This window comes from Branchiostoma belcheri, unplaced genomic scaffold (assembly GCF_001625305.1).
Source record: "Branchiostoma belcheri isolate BF01 breed outbred unplaced genomic scaffold, Haploidv18h27 scaffold6, whole genome shotgun sequence".
NCBI lineage: Eukaryota > Metazoa > Chordata > Leptocardii > Amphioxiformes > Branchiostomatidae > Branchiostoma > Branchiostoma belcheri.
Genome location: NW_017804242.1, coordinates 5,055,880 through 5,075,838, shown reverse-complemented (window position 1 = coordinate 5,075,838; position 19,959 = coordinate 5,055,880). Strand labels below are relative to the sequence as shown.

Genomic DNA, 19,959 nt, shown 5'->3' with positions numbered 1-19,959 from the left:
AGACCAGAGGGGAAAGCAGGTTTATATACACAACCTGTTGATTGATATGCAAATAAAGTGAAGACAAATTTTTGGAAGTCGAAAAAGGAACAAAAGTCAGACAAGTCAAGACAAGATGATGCAACGAAAGCTAGTGGATACTAGCTGAAACGTCTGACGTTTTCAAAATCATATCCAGTTGCTTGAGTAACTGTTTTTTGGCAATATGTGGAGTAAATATCATATGTACGCAAAACTTTTTAACACACTCAATTCGTATTTGTCTCCTCCCTTACGTTTGCCTTTACGCATGTTTTAAGATATATTCAAGGATATTACTTTGTACAGTGATGGTGACTATAGCATTGTGAATCTAATACAGTTACAATGGTCCCATTCTTGCTGATGGTCAGGACATATCTGCCATGTATCACCAAATGCAAGTTTGTCAATATTCTTGGTATTACAGCTGACATGTAATAAGGATACCTGCAATGGTCCTTGGCTTTGCTGCTGATCTGTCGCCATGGGCTGTTCATCAAAAAACTGCAGACAGGTACCAGGGATCCGTCGTAGTGGCGACCATATTAACGATTTTTCTAGCGAGCGTCAGAGCAGTCGCTTCTGGCCTCGAAAGCGCCGTGAAGATCATATGGTGTTTAAGTGATGTCGTTTGGATTAGAAAACGCACCAAAGAAGTTTCGGGTTTCCCGAAGTAATAAAACTAAAGTATGTCAATTATTCAATACGTTGTTTCGTAGTTCTAGAAGCGGGAACGTTTTCCCTAGTAAAAGTATAATAACGATTTTTCAAACTGAATGTCTTACCAGAAGCATACGATGGTAATGTCGCTTTGACCTAGCGCCACCTATGAAAAACAACTCGGCGCGAACGGGTCAGGAATATAGCGTGTGGGCTTTGAGATAAATCCCCTTCTCTCCCTTAGGTCAGTCATTACTTTCACCATTCCTGCACGACAAACGTTATTAGCTCGCCACCAAATTGATGGCCCGAGGCAGAAGATGGCAATCACCATGTAGCCGTAACTCTTTGAGCGAAAGGGAACTGAGTTTGATGTCTACTTCCGGCACTTTCCTGTCCAAGACAAGGAAAGATCCTGTGATAAATGACTGTTCCACGGCACAGCCAACCGATCTGCATTGAACAAGTTACAACGAGAGGCACGATCTAATTCTTTGGCTTGGAGTTTTACTATCCACGAGTCGTGGTTAGAGTCTTTAATGAGAGATGGATATTGATCATCTTCCCCTTGCAGTCACATCCCAATATGTATATATACACACCAAAAGATGGAGTTACCAATGGCAGTAAATGTCAGTAAAGTCGGATTACATTTACTTTGTAAACAATACCCGACTTGTCAATGGCAGTAAATAAAAGCCAAGTCCGGCAATTTTGGACTTAACAATGGTAGTAAATCGTCCAGTATTGTTTACAAAGTAAATATTACCAAACTTTACTGGCATTTCCTGTCATTGGTAAATCAAGGTATTCGTGTATTCAATCAAAACCTTTATTTGCTGCAACCGTTTGTAAGGCAGTATCTATATTAGCTTTCGTCGATGTTCTAGAGCCTCATGCCATTCTGGCTTCAACTTTATTCCCCAAAAGTGTTGTGTTTCGCATTTTCCAGGAATTTTGAAACAGATGTCACACACCTGACTGATAAAAAGCATGAACGTGCCCTCATAAGCCCATGAAGCTATCCTTATCAAACCTGGCAGAGATTACACAAGTGAATACGAGAAATCTCCAAAGCGTTTTTCTCGATTGCTACAAAGCTGTGCAGAGAAATTAGTCTACTGTGAAACGTTGGCATAAGTTCCCCGTTGGCAAGGATAATATCAGCCCGAGGCAACCTCTCCATCACAGGATAGATTGCATCAGTCTGTTTGTATTAGATAGTGCTGTATCGCATCCTCTCTTAATCCTTTGTTTGTTCTTTGATCAACACATGTACAGTAAATGCAAAGTCCTGGCATTTCGCTGCCGATGCAAAGTGTTCAGTGTTGTTTGGCAATGAAGGATTCGCGTCTTTTTTGTTGTTGGACTGTGCATTATATAGACATGAGAGAAATATCCAAGATAAGTGGACAATTTTGATAATGAAAATAACCATATATCATAAGTTCCAATATCTTAATACATTTACAACTGCATTTAGAAGCAAAAAGTTGAACCTGTACATAGTAGTTCATATTAGCCTCGATAGTTAACTAGTTTTAGTCAGATATTACCGTAAGTTTCCTTCATGCACTTAGCTTGTAAGTACATTACGTACAATAAAGGCCTTTTATTCAATAAGAAAGCAAACAGAATTACCATGCATTACTGACAGTGACAAATGAACGCACGCCTGTACGTTTACGATTCTACACAAGCACAAGATTCATGACAATGATCAAATCCCTAATCTATTCTTGATGACTAATCCGGTGGGATTCATTCTTAATAAATCAACATGAAACTAAGCTTCCTTATTTATCTTCTTAAATTGTCGTAAACGGTGCGCAATTTTGTGGGTTAGAGAATCAGTTAAGTTACTTGTTTAATCATTTTGCATTTAAACAAAAACATAAACAAGTAAATATGATTAAAGTAAAACTGAACAATTGAGGCCGAACGCTTAATATTCCTATAAAAGGCCCTCCTCCATTCATAATAATTTAACTAAAACTCAATTAAACAAACGGAATAAGGCAATAAGGAAACGAAACAACACAATGATTCAATGAAACAAATAAATAACTTTGTCTTCAAGGAAAAAGGAAGACAATGAGAGCTAAAGTCAAGCAGAAGTCCAGTTGAGGCTAGCTCCATTGCTAATGCTAATGTTTCCGTGAGAAAGCAGAGCACTTACAGAAAAACGTAATAAGTGTCAACATACCACCATTTACGCAACGATTAGGCTGCCCAACTTAAGTTCTGCATTGTTATTTGCTTTGATATTTTTCTTATTAATTTGCAAATTACATCATATATTTTCTATTTACAACCATTTACTTAACACGTAACGTTTGGGACCGCACTAGCTCAGTATTGTTGGTTAACAATATGTATATCTGAAGAGTATATAACAATACATTACAAAATACATGTACTGGTCCCCTCCCACCAGTAATCAGAAGAACGGGTCCTGTCTTGATGCAGTTAAGTTTTACATTGTTTAACAGCATTTTTGGATAAGTTCAGGCAAAATAAAGAAGAAAAACAAAAGACAATCGAGTGAACTATACTAAATTTACTCTATTTTTTGCAGGATTGTAACCAGAAACATAACATTTTATCCTACGTCTTGTGATCACGACGCGTATCGTCACTACGACACAATGGTGCCATTGCCGATGTAATCTCACCTGGTGTACTAGTTTTACTCCTTCGTCATTAACCGTTGGGCAACAAATCTTCGTGCGACTTTTACTGTTCAAATGTGTTTTAAACTCGTTTGAGTTGCCGGCCAGCGTAGTCTGTTCTGGCCCCTAATGACCGATGGCTTAATCGACTTCATGGAAATTGGCAGCCAAATGGCATGTCCGGCTCTCGAAGGAGACATTTCCTTATGCCCCAGGGCGTCATCGCGGAGTGAAAAACGTATGCGCCATTTCACACAGAAAGTGAAACATTGGTCCACTTGGGTCATTTTCGTGCAAACACGCACGACAGATGAATATGTATCGGTATTTTTCCACTTACGAAACGCTCTATATAAGCTTGTTCATCGCTGTATTGGCCAGAACAAAGAGTAAGCAAAATTGCCCCAAATTGATATCGGTACCTATCAACATTCCATACCATATTTTCGTCTCTATTTGCTTTCACCAAGATGGCTTTTACTATTTTGCCCAATAAATTTTGTAGTTATCTTAAAGACCTTTCGAAGATTATCATTCGGGTTGCACAAATTTCAGCATAGTTAAAAGTTCAAGTTAAAACTGATGTAACTTATATTATGTATCAGATGTTTATGATACATATATAATAGATATAAATATATAATAATAAACTTGTTGTGTCGTCAATTCAGAAGTCCATCCGATTAAAGAAAAATAAAAAAGTAAAAAAAAATCCGTTTGCAGATCTTGACAAAATATAACGTGAAACTTACTAACGCACCAGCATATATTAAACAGTTTCTGTACATGTTATAACGTTCTATATACGTTTTTGTGTAAAATGCATAAACATGAAAATGTCCCGGTGCTATACGCCCTACGGGCATGCGTGCCACAGTATTTTTGTGAGCCTTCAATGCGCTTCCATTTGGTTGGATCACAGCGGCGTATGAATACCAGTGGATAAGCATAAACACTGCTTAATGCTTAGTGGTAAATGAGAGCTTAGTTAATTAGCACTGCAGGCTTCCAACGCAGTAAACTCTGACCTGCGAAGTTGATAAATGGCCGGTAAAGATGACCTGCGCCATTAACTTGTTGACCCAGGTGATAAAGAGACTAATGAAATTTTACGACAAATGGTACCTCGGGAAGTCATTGTATTCTAATCCTCTCCCTGATTGACTGTGAATGTGCCCGTGTGTTGATTACCTTTGGTGCAGTGTGAACTTCGTCATTACCAGTCAACTTTTATTCGTCAATCTTCCACTTGACACAGTCCCACAGTTAAGCCCCTGTCACACATTCAGAACCTTCCATCGAACACCAGCCGACCAAGGTTGGTTGCAGTTGGGGACTAGTCTGAGCAGATTTAGGCCACGCCTACCTCTCTAAACGAATCGAGCCAGCCAACCACCAGCCAGACATGGTTGAACCTCCCGTCCACACTCGAATGTTTTAAGAATTTTGAAACATTGGGCACAGCCAAACAGCAGCCAATCAAGCCAATCTTGCTCTCGCCCACACCTAACCATGGTTGAGGGAGCTCTGCTAGTGTTCGGAAGACCAAATTTGGCTTAGTTGAACGCCTTTTTTCCCGTAGAAAGGACTTTATGACTGGTTACTAACTAAGTTGTTTCGGGATTTTTCAAGAGTCTGCCGTGAATATAGTCAGTAGAAATAGAGTACATTGCCTACATTGCCTTGAAAAAAAGTAGACATCAGTACCGTATCGTGTAATAAATGATTACCATTTTCTTTCTTAATGATACATAACGCCTTTCGACTCCATGATTTCCTCCAGTGGGTAAACGTATGAACTGTAATAGCAAACGTTATGGCTTTGTGAGCACTCATAACGTAGAAACCAGTGCATTAGAATCGGTTAATTCTTAGGTTGAACTGCATATAATTTGCATTACTTAATCGTTTAGCTTCAGAAAAAAAAAGGAAATATGATAAGCATTGAAGAAAGGAAAATGTAGTTTTTGTAAAATTAGTACAAATGCTAGTAACACTAGAAATTAGGTTTTTTTATTTTAGTAATACTTAATCGTTTAGCTGAAGTACTTACCGGATTAGTAAGGAAATAGTAATTAGTATATACCTTATTCTTATTTAACTATAGGTGATTCTCACCTCTATCCGTTGTTAAGGAATTGAGTTACAAACTTGAACGTCCAACCTTTAATTTTTTATGTAGAGTTAGAAAACTAATTTCTATGAGATGTTGAAAACTAAGTTCATCTGCATATTATTCTATGAGATATTTGATATCGTGGACCAGATGAGTGAGTTTTATGTAAATACCAATGTTATTTTGCAATATTGTTGGTACAATGCACTCGGTTACCCATGCTATTTCTGTCCCCGTCTTATCCTACCATCTGGCCTTATATACCTGTGCGGCCTGAGTTATGTTCCTATGTCCGACTATAAAAGATATATCGATATACCCTCGATACGCTCAACTTGCATCGTATGACGGGCGGGCTATTATGGCGTGTGCCAGGTGCGTAAGCATAGGTGTACATGTAGGATTAAGTCCCCGCATTGTTTGCATACATATGGCAATAAAATACAGGTGCTTAGGTGCGCTGCGGCCCTTTGATGGCTCGTAAGAACCTGACAGGTACGATATCTCACATACCGCCTATTTCTGAGGAAGGATCCGTCAGTCATTTTGATTGTGTGACGGAGAATTGAAGCGACACTGGCCTTTGTGTCGTCCTCGCGCCGCCCATACCAGAAGCACCCACTCGTGAAGGTCAAATATGCTGGAAAACGTCGCAAATGAAACATTTTCTTCCGTAGCAACAGGCCGTCCTAGGCGGTAATATCGTGAAGATAAATCAAGGCATTGGATGTTCTTTGCATTCATGGTGTACCGTCTCTAGCGCTACTTAAAGAGCACGCGGGGACATTACTTTATTTCCCTATAAAGTGTGAGATCCTCCCCGTGGAAAATCGGCGCGCGAAACTTTCTATTGGGATCGTAAATCCGACGTTTCTCATAGTCCCGGGAGCGGGGTGTAATGATTCGGGGACTCCGGTCCGACCCTGGGTTACCAACAACAGGTTTTATAAAATGTGATTAATTCGCAGCCGTGTTATTAGAAAAGTAATTTCGGGCGCATCTGGAGAAGCTATAGTGATTACGGCGTATGGCGGTCATTCAGGCTGTGAATAAATTTTATGGGGTTATTTGTATAACCAATATAATTTTCTTTATCGGCGGTTGGGGAGGCACTGGGAGAAAACATTCGGGGTTTTAGGACTACGGGGTCAAAAGGCACGACGATAGGGGCACGGAGAGAACGGGTTTTAGGGACATTATGCGGGTCTAAGCTTCTGCGACGAATCCTCGGAGCCTGACGAAACTCGCAAAATTATTGATGACGCGGGGTTTTGTAAACGGTTTAATAAAGCCTATTTCATGCTTTGGGAATAGTGTAATAGATACTAAAGCGCTCTCTGCAGGTGTTTGAAGTGAGGTTTGATAAATTGTGATGATTGACGTTCACAGCTGTAAAGTACGTGCGTTGCATGCTAGAAAATTTTCTGAACTCTACTATTGTTATATTATATTGTTTTATTATTATTATCATTGTAATTATATTATTTATTTTTTATCTATTAGTTATGTATTATTTATTTAGTAGTGGTTATCCTTGTTTGCGATATGTTTTTGTTGTGTGTGTTTGTACGCGTTTTTTTCTTATTATTTCAGAAATAAAGAATCTTTTATTTTTCATGTGATTTTAATCTAGACATGTACTAGAGAAAGGCCTGGTCCTGTTCCTTTGTCTACCCACATACTTGGTATATGTGGCAATGTAAATAAAATAAAATAAAATAAAATAAAATAAAATGAAATGAAATAGAATAGAATAATAAATAAATAAAAAATACCATAAATTCTCTCTAAATTGTTTGATTAAGCGTCTCTATAGGCGTCCTGTAGAGTGTATTACCGTGTATCGTTCCCGGGTGGTTGGGTTTATTGCCAGTAGGCTTTGAGATATACACATGTAGATATTTGTAGACTTTATGAAACATTTGTCAAACTTGAGAAACTAACTCTGTACAAAAATATAATCTCTTAGGTCAGTGACTTCAAAATGGTTGCTGTAGTAAATATTCCCCAGAGTGATTTGCTTGCAACATTGTATTGGGAATTTCGTAACACGCGTGCCTTTTACAGCATCTTGGGTTGAACTTTTGCCAAGTGAGATACCATAGAAGATACTTAAATTGTACCAAGGAGACCAATAAGGTGTCCACGGAGACCAATGGGTTTTAAAGCACAAAATAAGAGCACATATGTACGAGTCAATTCTGTACAGAGTCTATTCTTTACTCACACGTAATTGTGCATAAAGGTTTTGTTCAGTTTTTACGAAAGCTTTAAGTTTTCTTCAAGGTAGGGTTCCGTGCAATGCAATAGAAATAAAGCTCTAAAGTTGGTTTAATTGCATTCAAAAAAATTCTGGCGAGGAAGTTGGTAAATTTTCTTTAGAGTTTCTCGCATGTGCTGTATCAGAAAAGTAGTGACAGTTAACTCTTATTAAAAAGATTAAAGTATTGTTTCCGGGGAACTCGTCCGACTTTCAGTGAGGCATCAGAACAACTACAAAAACAACTGCAATGCAACAGAAATAAAGCTCTAAAATTTGTTAACCTGCATTCAAAAAAATTCTGGTGACGAAGTTTCTAAATTTGCAGAAGAGTAGCTCGCATGTGCCGTATGAGAAAAGTAGTAACAGTTGACTCTTTTAAAGTATTGTTTCCGGAGAACTCGTCCAACTTTCAGTGAGGCATCAGAACAACTACAAAAACAACTGCAATGCAATAGAAATAAAATGGTTAACCTGCATTCAAGAAGAAATTTTGGTGAATATGTTTGTAAATTTGCAGATGAGTATCTCACATGTGCTGCTTGTAAAGTAGTGACAGTTAAACTCTTAAGTATTGTTTCCGGAGAACTCGTCCAACTTTCAGTGAGGCATCAGAACAGCTACAGAAGCAACGGGGGTGTGGTGACGCGTCACCGCGACATTTATCATTGGCGCACCGTGACAAGTACAAGGCGGCTGCAGACTTTTGACGAATAGCCCCTCTCTGTCGCTCGCTCATTGTTGAGGATCTCCAATCACGCGTGTTGGTAAACTCGTGACAAATGGCGGAGCACAACAGAGCTAAGATAAAGTAGTTTGATTGCGATGTAAAGTGAGTTCTTACCTCGACGTTATGGCCGAACTACGTGCCTGATTTTGATAGGGCGGGTAGAGGAATATCGACGTTCGTACTTGAGTTTCGTTTGAATCACGGCTTGCCGTTGGAAGTTTGAAAGGAACAAATTTACCACGTTGCTCCAAAATGTTGCCATGTCAAGAAGTATATCAGCCTTGTAATGTCAGAGTATGGTATACGCTGTTCTTTTTTTGCAGTCGAAACTAGTATCCCAAATTATATCATGGAAGTATTTTGAATTTCTCTTACATTACGTTTCAATTTCTGTAATGATAGAGCGTAGTGTTATTTAATACATAATATTTAGCATTCATCATTTAGCGTTAGAATGTAGTACTTCAGTGTCTCACATCCTCTGGACCACACACAGAATTCTGACGAATTCTGGCTGCAGTTCCAGAATTCTTCAGAATTGGGTTAATACCCAAGGGGTCGTCGATGGATGCTTCGTCTACGTATTTCTTACATTATTTTTACTCATAGTTTACAATATTAGCCCACATAGATGTAAGGTTGCTGAGATATGGAATTAGTCCGGAATTAAACTGGAAGTCCGAAATTAAACTGGAGGCTGCTACGTAGAATTCTTTCTCAGCTACTGTTAAGTTTGCATGTGTCTTGCACCCGGCATAAAATCCATAACAGTAAAGCTGACAGAACGAATCCACCCAGAACGCCCTCAGTTATCAAGGTGATCGTATCAATTTTGGATACTTCTTGCTGATGATGTCCTTTATCTCTGGCTACGAAATGCGTTACAAGTGCACTATTGGCAGGTCTGTGTGTATTGTCCACCCATGAAAAATTACCTAGCCCTCGGGGCACATTTTTTGCATCTCATTAAATCCTTGCATATAGATTTTAACACCACCGTACTCAATCAGAAATAAGATATTAGATACATTAAATGTACTTTATATAAACAAAAAAAAGACATACCTGGAACTTGTTGAAGATGGAATATCTTGTGTTGTAGCAGAAGGGAAAATGTAAGTCTTTATCATTAGTATGCAATTTGTTCATGATAAGTTCAACAACATTTCGTTCAACAACCAATCTTACGTAAGGTGAAGGATTCGCCACCAGCCTGTCTATTACGTATCTAGGCGTTCCACGTTTTAACCCTTGCAGGCGTATTTCATCTGTACCTGACATCCCATCAGAAGTCGCCGTGTCCTGCGGTTCTGATATTACGTGGGCGAAATGAGTTCTTTTAACTTTTAAAGAAAGAGGAATTGAAGGGTCTCAGGAGCGTTGGAGAAGATGTGTGCAGGGTCTTTGACTAAGAATGAAGGCTAATGTGGGCTATGAGTCAGTGTTAAAGCTTAAGGGGCATCATGTAACATTTTGGCACCAAAAATTGAAATATGTAAAGCGAAAAAATCTTCGGGTGATTAAACTTTACATACACGTTTCAACATATTTGTGCCGTTATCTTACAAGTCTAAGATTAATGATTGGCACCACCACTAGCTGTGTTTCCAGATTTTAAACACACTGGTGATGATAAGGTGTCATATTTTGTCACCCCCACTTCCTGAATGGCACTTATTTGCAATGGAGTAAGGTTCATTCAACTTGCCTTGTATAATAGTTTATCTACTTCATAGCATTTTATGACATCTAGATCAGACAACCAGATCAAGAACATCTTCAATGACTTTTTAACACGTCTTAGCAAGAATGCATGTTACGATGTTATCAGTAGTAACTGGCAACGTTCCAAAACTAAGCTAAATTTCATACCAAGTTTTTGTTTTTCACTGTTGTTAATGTGTAGTTTCAGGACTAACTTACATACAGCCATTCACATTAATGAAGATTTGGTAAATGGCATCCGGGCTGACTAGACTTGTCAGTTCACGTCGTAGAAGAAGAGTGATGGATGTTACTCGAAATGCTCGGAAGTAATCTCCATGTTTATCCACTAGTGAGAGTTTGAATACCTATGAATACAACCATTTACTTCAATTAAAAAGGCCTGTTCTTGCCACTCCCTCTCCCACCTTTCTTTGATTGACTTGCCCCCTTCCGCAACCCTTCCTAGTCTGTCGTCACGGCACGGTGACTGAAAGATTTTCTTCCCAAACCTTTATCCCACTTATCAATCACCTCCTCTAACATAAGGTAACCTGTAGTCGTGATGTAGCTGGCTTCGAACATTATCTTCAATTATTATCATTCCCAACGACTGTTTCACCAACATTGAAGATGTATCACGAATAGACAATGAGTAATGAATTTGATGAATAATAATGCACTTCCAAATGCATGACAAACTTTTAAACACTTCCTTTACATATTTATATGTTCTCCAAAATGATGTAAGAGATAGGCCTTGTCACAAAGAATCCTGGCCCTCTCCCTCTGGAGAGTCCTTACTTTCAGGATAGCCTGTGGTGACTCGACCCTATCTTATAGCGCGGGTCGGAAGAGATCCGTCTGTCAGGCTGTGTTTGATGGTAATAAATGGGTCCCCCACGAGTTTGGCAGTGCCAAGCCACTCACATCCTTTCCCTGCCGCTATCAAGACCCGCTGGCCAGAGAGCCCGATTAACACACCCGCCCCTCTCCCTTGTATTATACTACGAGTGATTACGCCAAGATTGGTGTTATGGGGTCTTCCAAGGCGGCCAATCTTCAAGAGAGATATTATCGAATCGAATTTGCTTTCTCTCCCCAATAGTTCCGAGCGGAGAGCCCTTGATCTCGGTGGATGTTGAAGGCTACGCGGGTGGACTGTTAATCGATGTGTGAGGGCTTGGCGCTGTCAGAGGAGGTCCACCAGACGCCAGCTCCGTCCTGAAGCCGAGGTAAGATGCCTGCTCTTCCCGTTTATTAGCCTTGTCGTTACCAGGTAAGTAACCTACAATCCCGGTCGCATTGAGGTAATAAACCCTTGTATTTTCACCGTTACGACTGCCCAGGAAATAGTTGGGGGGAAAGTAGTACCGTGTTATTAGGCGCTACTGGTAATGAGACGCCCCTACAGTTCGCATACACAGTTTTACAAGCCTGGAATCTGCTGCATTGCCGCCTGAGAGTAAAACGTGTTGTAAAGAATGGTTTCATGTGTCATTTCCGTGACGTAAAAGTAAGAAAACAGCGCAGTTTTATTACTAGTGACTGACATGGGTTAGAATCCTGACACTGCTTTATAATTAGCGCTTCCTCGTTCGATGTTGATAGAGATTTTTTGTGATGTTTTAAGCGTGATTCAACCGTAGTCTCCGCTAAAAAAAGTATGTAAGCAACAATACGAGTGGCTGATGAAGAGAGTCCGAATAGCCTAGAGTTGACCGTTTACGGTCTGTTAATTTTTGCTGTGGGAGTTGCGGCATGGAGTTACGAGGCAGTGGCAGATGGGGAATCAGTGCGCCAATTTTGCGGCAGATTATACGACAATTTCGGTAATGAGGCCAAAGTTCACACGTAATTTCGAACCGTGTGTGGGGAGGCACCCGATGGCCCGTTCACAACGACTACTCACTCGTTCACGTTTTCACAGCGGGAAACATCGGTTTTAGTTATAATCGAAGAGAAATAAAAGCACGCCTTTGAATCGGCACAAGGTTCAATACCAATTCTCCAGAACTGCAGTTGGTGTGCTCTAGGTATTAGGAATTATTAAATCCCTGCAGTGGGCCAGAGTTAACCACTGTTTTTCAAGCATGGGATCAAAGTGGATGTAATCCCTGCTTTGCTTGATACAGATTGATCGTGGTGGGCGTTTCGCTAGGCAGCTCCCGGGAGACCTGGCTTCTCGGCGCACTGAACTGAAAATAATGGCCTCCATAAGGAAATACCATCGACTTTCTATTTATTTGTGCCTGCTGGCCTCATTTATAAGGTTTCCGCATCGCTGCACAGGGAGGGTGTCGTGGCATATCTTTTGTTTTAACATCAGTGTGCGCCACGGAATGTAAAAGTGTAGTTCAAGTACTGGACGTTTGTGCGTTTTTATTCTTTTGGCTCGTCAGCATGCCAGTTTCTCTTTCGAAAAAAAAAAGAAACTCGTAGATTAGAGATAAACAACTTGGAAAATCTGTTTGAGCAATTTTTCTTCCTTTTTTTAATTGTTGAAGACTTTAAGCATTATCAAATATTACAGCAATAACTGACGTTATTTCCTTAAAATTTCATTATAGTATTTCTACATTAATTACGTTATTTGGGTGGCCAAATAAAACTTCACATATGCACACAGTCTGAAAAAAAACTTTGACCGTATGCAGACTGTGCAAATCCCTTGATGTATCCCCTGGAATCCAATATTATGAATGTGTCTGTAGGGATTTTAGTTTAATGGTGACGGAACAATCAGGTACCCTCCGGTAAATATACATAATATGCCAGGGTCCCCTACAAATACTAGTCCTTTGGAGTAAAAGAGACTACACTATCTAGAGGGGGATACACAAATACAATGTTTGCACTCGTGATCAAATAGTATTTTTTAAAGACTAGCACTGCGAAGAAAATTATTCTTTAAGCACATTTTAAACCTTGCGCAAAGGTTCCGTTTCATCCCCAGCATTTATCTTTACGTATGCTTTACGGCTTGCTTACAGTTAGGAGTATGTGCACAGCCATGACACTACAAACATGAAACCGCTGTTCAAAGCAAGACGGCATGCACGTGATGCTTTAAAAATAACCACTCTCTTTTACGATAATGGCTGGTTGGTTTTGCCATATGTATGCAAACCCTGAGTAGTGATTGATGAGTTGTTACAGAAGAGTGTTTCGGCAGAAATATGTGGACGTCTTTTTGATTTCTCGCCTTGACCTTTTCCGTCTGCTGGACTTTGCACCGCACGCCGTATCTCTCCTGTAGCCCCGCCCAGGCAATCTAATGGAGGTCGTGTGGAACGAAATACCAACCAAAGAAGCATCTAGCTCGCTCACGAGAAAACGGTCTTCAACGGATCCATACATGTCTCACTCGTGTACTCAACGTGTGCTTTCGTGTACACTGAAAGAAACAGATGGCTTCAAACAGTTGCCACTATGTTATCTAGGTTTTACCACTTAGATGGACTACTAACGACTACGTTTCTACTGAAATCTCATTTAGGTATTGTTTATTATCCACTGCTTTTAGATAAGAGGTCAAAGCCCTCAGTAAAACAATGTAGTATCTTATAGATGATTTAGACAGTAGTTGTGTATGTATGTAGTCTATTATAATTACGAGCTAAGCATCTTGATTTAAATTGTAGTTGTATATCTACGTAGCCTATTACTTACTTTTGAAAAAAGAGGTCAAAGACCACAGTAGAAAAACGTAGTATCTTATAGTTGATTTATACAGTATTTGTTTTAACATTGTACTTGCAAGTAGCCGCTTCGGGCATGGTTTGCAAACAGAATATATTATTTGTTTGTAAACAAAGGGAGAGTATAAGCGTGCAATGAAACAAGGCTTTATTGTACTGCAATCGTCATAATTATGCTTGAATTGAGCGAAAATGGAAAGCATTGTACCCCCTCCTCGTTTGAAAGAAATCGATCAACACCATTGGAGAACTAGTGTAACCAAAATGTAACTCTCAATGTAGAGTATACAATTCTTATGTATACCAGGAAAAACAATCATACAGCTTCTATCAGTGGGTTGTCGTATGTAGATTATTATGTCGACTGTAACAACATATGGATATCACAAATGTAATAGCGTTGACGTTATTTTTACTGTTAATTTTAGCATTTGTCCGACAGAATTTCTGCTGGATACCTTCTTTTTTGTGAAGTTCTACTCCATTGAAGACCGGCACGTAAAATTGATTTCTGTATATTCTTATGAATTTTACTCTTACTGTGTCTTTATTTGCATTTTCATGCCTATGAGGCTAAATGTATAGATCGGAGTATGATGTTACATGTACATGTATAACATACTGAGTAACATAATACGATAGAAGGATCAAAGATAGTAAAAGTCTTAGGAATTACTAGGGAATACATTCTATCTAATCTAGGTCTTGAAGATTTCTAATACGAAAGCACCATACAAGGGAAGACAGGTAGAAAAGTATAGAATGTTGTTAATGTTACCTTTGGTGTGTCAATTTCAATGGACGGAGATGGGTTTTCTATAGTAGTATCTGAATGCACAAGGCAAGGCAGATCTAGGACATACTTGAAGTTGGATGTATTCAGCTTTGATCAATGTATTGAAGCATGAACACTCACTGTGGTGTTACTATGCGTGTGGGTTGACGTGAGATGTTGGTCAAAAAGCGTCTCCATTGAAACCTTTAGACCATCCATCCTCAGTCAATACAACTTAGTACCTTCTAAAATGTTATTCCACATAAAACCTAGAATAGTGGAATAGTAGAAGGAGTGTGAACATACATAGATATTCACAAATTCAACATTATATGGATCTGTGTCCTTACATGTTGTTAAATGGTAAGATAATGTGTGATGCTTTTGTTAAACAGATATTTGCAATATCTGGAAGTGCCTTAGACGTCCTTCAAAACTCATCTCGTAGTAAAGAAGTTACACGAAGTTACACCTGTACCCTAACAGTTTTTGTAAGCCCAGCTTCAACGCGTATGATTTCACATTCGGAACGGTAACAGCGTTTTTGACCTGGATGAAAAAGGCCCACCTTGTTCCAAGGCAAATTTAATTATATTCCCAACGGTAACTGAAACCACGTCCCACCGTGACACTCTTCTGAAGCCCGGTGAAACTGCCTGTATCCTCAGGAGTGCAAGGTCGGGTCGGGGGTGAAGGACCTTTCAACATACCTCCCTGTGAAGATATTTCAGTTAATGTCAAATGTTTAAGTGGGTATGAGAATTAATATAGTTTGGTTTAGGTTCGTGTATACTTATAAACAAGGCGATTTGTGGGGCACACCGGATCATCATTATACGTGACCTAAGGTGTTATCGGTTGGGTCTCGGTCCGTGAGAATAGAAAATGGGGTTATGACTTTGATTCAGAGAGATCGCCGAGTTTGGGACTATTTTTAGACCGATATGAATCGTGAACGTTGTGGGTGGTCTGAGGGTCTCTCTGGTCAATGAACACACATCTAACGCCTCGAGTGATGTTCACTGTCAGACTGAACGACGCTGTATGAAAACAGATACGGGTGGAACTCACATGTATGTTTTGCGTCCAAATGGCTTGTTTTAAACCAGCATGGTTAAACAAAACGTGAATGATTCTATGATGGAAGGTCGGCGTTGGCGTTTGGAGCTGACCTGATACAAATTACCAAAACACAAGAGCAACACCACTCAGAAATCATGAACCTAACATGTCCAGAAATTTTGCTTCAGTACCAAGGAAAGCCCCCAGGCCTAGACCTAAACACATGCCAAACTTTATGACAATCCATCCATAGCTTTCTTTGACCTATGCTGCATCCAAACTTCCGTACAAACGCTACCAAAACATATCCTTCTCGACAAAAGTACTGTAATAAAGTATGCAAAACTGCACAAGTATGAAAATATACAAACATGTCTTCCAAATGCTTTTCGTCCAGGCAAAATTACAATGTACGATAATCTACGAAGCCATACATGGAACGTATTGTTGGTGAGCTGTAAAAAGTTTTTTTCTAAGATGCTTATTTTTCTTGTCAGACTTAATGGCGCAGATTTCTTATCTAAAAAAAGGGGTTTTGTATAGAGTTCCCGGCCAAAGTCATCCGAACATCAACAGCCTCCAGAATGAAGTTTCAAGCTTAGGATAATCTACAAAACCATACTTTGAACTTATTGTTGGTTAGCTGTACAAAGTTTTTTCTAAGATGTTCATTGTTTTTGTCAGACTTAATGGCGCAGGTTTCTTATCTGAAAAAGGGGGTTTTGTAGAGTTCACGGTCAAAGACATCCGAACATCAACAACCTCCAGAACGAAGTTTGAAGCTTGGGATAATCTACAAAGCCATACTCGGAACTTATTGTTGGTAAGCTGTAAAATGTTTTGCTAGGATGCTCATTTTTTTTGTCAGACTTAATGGCGCAGGTTTCTTATCTCAAAAAAATGGATTTTTGTAGAGAGGTCACGGCCAAAGACATCCGAACATCAACAACCTCCAGAACGAAGTTTGAAGCTGCCCCGGCGTGATCTTCTCAAATGGGACAGAAATGGAGGTCAGTCGGGTAAAGCCCAATAGGAAACCCCCGAATGCAATAAGAACGACCCCAATCAACGAACGCGCTTCAGACCACTGGCCTAGCAGGTTCCGCCTTATCTTTCGCGAACAGGACAGACAGGGTCACAGATTTTAACTAGCATGGCCGCCGCCGAGCTGACAGAGAAACGCCACCTTTTAACGAGTAGTAATGATAGCAGAAAGAGTGTGAAATTGCCCACGCCGCTCGTCGTTCGACAAAATTAACTGCCAGTAATAGGGGGCAATGATGTTTGCCTGCCTCTTTGTCTGAAAATTAGGAGGAAAAGGCGGCGTTACGTTGATTCCATAGCGCAATAGAACAGCTGAATGCGTTTTCATCTGAACACATGGCTGAGCGTATCCACCGGTTCGCTCCTTATTGGACAGATGGTAGGGCGGGGGTGAGTTACCGTTGATAGATGGCGGGGACTTTTGCGCTTAGACTAGGATTCCAATTACTCTCAGCATTTGTCGTTGTCTCTCGCCGTAATACGATTCAAAGGGGTTATTAATTGACGCCATAGAAACATTCATAAACAAAACATTAAGGCAATTTAATCGTACTTATAAATGCCTCAACCGTGGCTTTGTTCAATCGAGCGATCCCACAGCCACGCCCACCGCTCGAAAGCCTTTGGCAAATCTACAAATGCAAACAAAGGATCTATAAAATTATAGCAGACACACCCAACTACCGTCACGTTTATTTACCTATTCTATTAGATAAATGTAAGTTTTGGCTGACTGGGCGCATGGGTTTGTCTATTCAACTTAGGTTGACAGCACAGGAAAAAGTCACATGGAAGGATTAGTCCGAGTCCTCCGATTTCTTGTCATATCTTTCACCCAACTGCGATTGCAAGCAGCACAAAAATATGGATTGGAATATAAGTTTTGATATTTTACACTTTAGAAAAACCTAAAGTAAGAATGAGGAAAACATCCAGTAGTAGTCTCAAATGCAATAGAAAGAAATACAATCATGAACAATTAAGAAGATAAATTAACACTTCCTATGAAGACAATAAGAATAGTTTTAAAGTTGCATTAATGTTCCATGTGAAGAAAAAAAAATTGGTTGACATTGAGGGTTGTCTTGATTTGAATATACCCTCTGAAACACGAGGTTCCTTTTTGCATATTGCATGCAGGAAATAAAAGATCACAGAAATGCCCGAAAGTCGACAGTAGCAAGCTATTAGCTGTCAACCCTAATGCACCAGGGGGACCCGTATCATGAAAGAAATAGTGCGAGCTTATAACTTATTTATGATATAGGTGTCAAACGGTAACGGGAGGTTTAAATCTCACCAGAGAAGTTGCTTACAAAAGAGATTCTGGCCTTACAGTTCATCGTACCAGTCATCCATCAGTGTCAATCTTCTAACATCACAAATAACCCCCAGCTACATGATTCCAATAAGGATTCTCGGGGCATGGGATCAACACTAACTGTAATAGATCACCCTCGGTGGCGATACTGGCATCTCCTGTATTAAAGTACCACTTCAAAAAGTTGACTCGAATCTCTGCTGTGCGTTGATGAACCAGACGTGTAATCAGAGGTGACACACTAAAACTCAAACAATACCGCGCTTTTGTTCTTGTATTAAGATTGGCAGAGTGAATTCAATTAGTGACCCAGCGTATTTTATCGTACCGTAAACGATAACAGGAAACATTGACACGAACTATGACCTTTTTATACAAAATCAAGGAAAGCAATAAGGCTGATTTTAACCTTGATTTTGACCTAATCCAAGTAGATCAGCTACATGTACACTCCGTAACGACTAACTAACCCACTACGGGTTTCTTTATGCTCTTATCCTGCAAGACAAATTTTGAGGTTCCTAGTTTTCAGAAAATCTCAGAAGTATTATAAAGGCTACATCCACATTATCCAGTGGCTGTAGTTTCTACGCAGACATTGGTTAACTAGTGAACAAGATATAGCACTGGGCCGTTTTTTGTAAAAATCAAATCCAAGTATCGTGAGGTACATGGCTATTGTGTAGATATAGTCCTAATAGTTGTACAGGTCATGGTAACATCGCTCTGTCACGTTAAAAGATCAGCACCTTTGATAAACAAACCTCGTGACTCTCAGACTGGTTGCTACACAACAGGACGGTAGACCGTGGTTAACTATACATATAGCTAGTTAACTAGATTGCGCTGGGCGCAATCAAATCAAATGTTTTTCATATCAAATCCAAGGATTGTGAGATACATTGTGTAGATATGTTGTACAAGTTATGATAAACATCGCTCTTTGACAAGCAAATCCGGTAACTATATATGGTTTCTATACACATCAGTACGGTAGGCAATGGTTGACTACGATTGCGCCGGTCAGTTAATATGTTCTACAAGCCATGACAAGCATCGCTTCTTCGCCTTCAAATCTCAGCATCTTTGACAAACAAATCTGGTGACACTGGTTGCTACACAGCAGCCACTGTGGTTAACGTGTAAACTAGTTAGCGCTGGTCAGTTTTTTTCATGAAAATCGCTTTTTACGTTCAAATATCAGCATTTTTGACAAACACACCTGGCGACTGTGGTTGCCACACAGCAGAACGGTAGGACAATGGTTGACTACGGTTGCGCTACTCAGTTAACGCCATGACAAGCATTGCTCCTTCACCTTCATATCTCACTGTGGTTAACTTGTAAACTAGATAGCGCTGGTCAGGTTTTTGCTTTATATCAAATCCAAGGATAGTGAGATACATGTGGAGATATGTAGTACAGGCCTTGTTGAACATCGCTTTTTCACGTTCAAATCTCAGCATCTTTGACAAACAAATCTGGTGCCTGTGGTTGCTACACAGCAGTACGGCAGGACAATGGTTGACTATGATCTCGCTGGCCAGTTTACATGTTGTACAGGCCATGTCAAACATCGCTCCTTTGCCTTCAAATCTCAGCATCTTTTACAAGCAAATCTGGTGACACTGGTTACTGCACAGCAGTCACTGTGGTTAACTTTTAAACAAGATAGCGCTGGTCATTTTTTTCATATCAATCCAAGGATCGTGAGATACATGTGGAAATATGTTGTGCGGAGCATGTTACACATCTCTCCTTCGCCTTCAAATCTCAGCATCTTTGATAATCTGCTTCCGCAGGTCCCATTGACGCGGAAGTTCTGTTTTCCTCCCGATGCGGAGGGCAGGTAGCTCCATTTATCAGTCTCCAGCGTGATTCCTGCGGGAAAAT

General features: G+C 39.9%; 1 protein-coding gene and 1 pseudogene across 2 annotated transcripts in view; one reads left to right on the top strand and one right to left on the bottom strand.

Annotated features, from left to right (window-relative positions):
- LOC109482641 (netrin-G1-like) overlaps positions 1 to 19,959 on the top strand; it is a 101,466-nt gene that overhangs the window by 28,546 nt on the left and 52,961 nt on the right. The window contains exon 2 of one of the 2 annotated variants that reach the window (XM_019785448.1): positions 11,272 to 11,398. The gene's annotated coding sequence lies outside the window, so the exon portion shown is untranslated. Of the gene's footprint in view, positions 1 to 11,153; positions 11,399 to 19,959 lie in introns of those variants that run through there. The other variant, XM_019785449.1, reaches the window with a different exon arrangement.
- Positions 1 to 19,959, bottom strand: part of LOC109482286 — a 48,689-nt pseudogene that overhangs the window by 1,776 nt on the left and 26,954 nt on the right.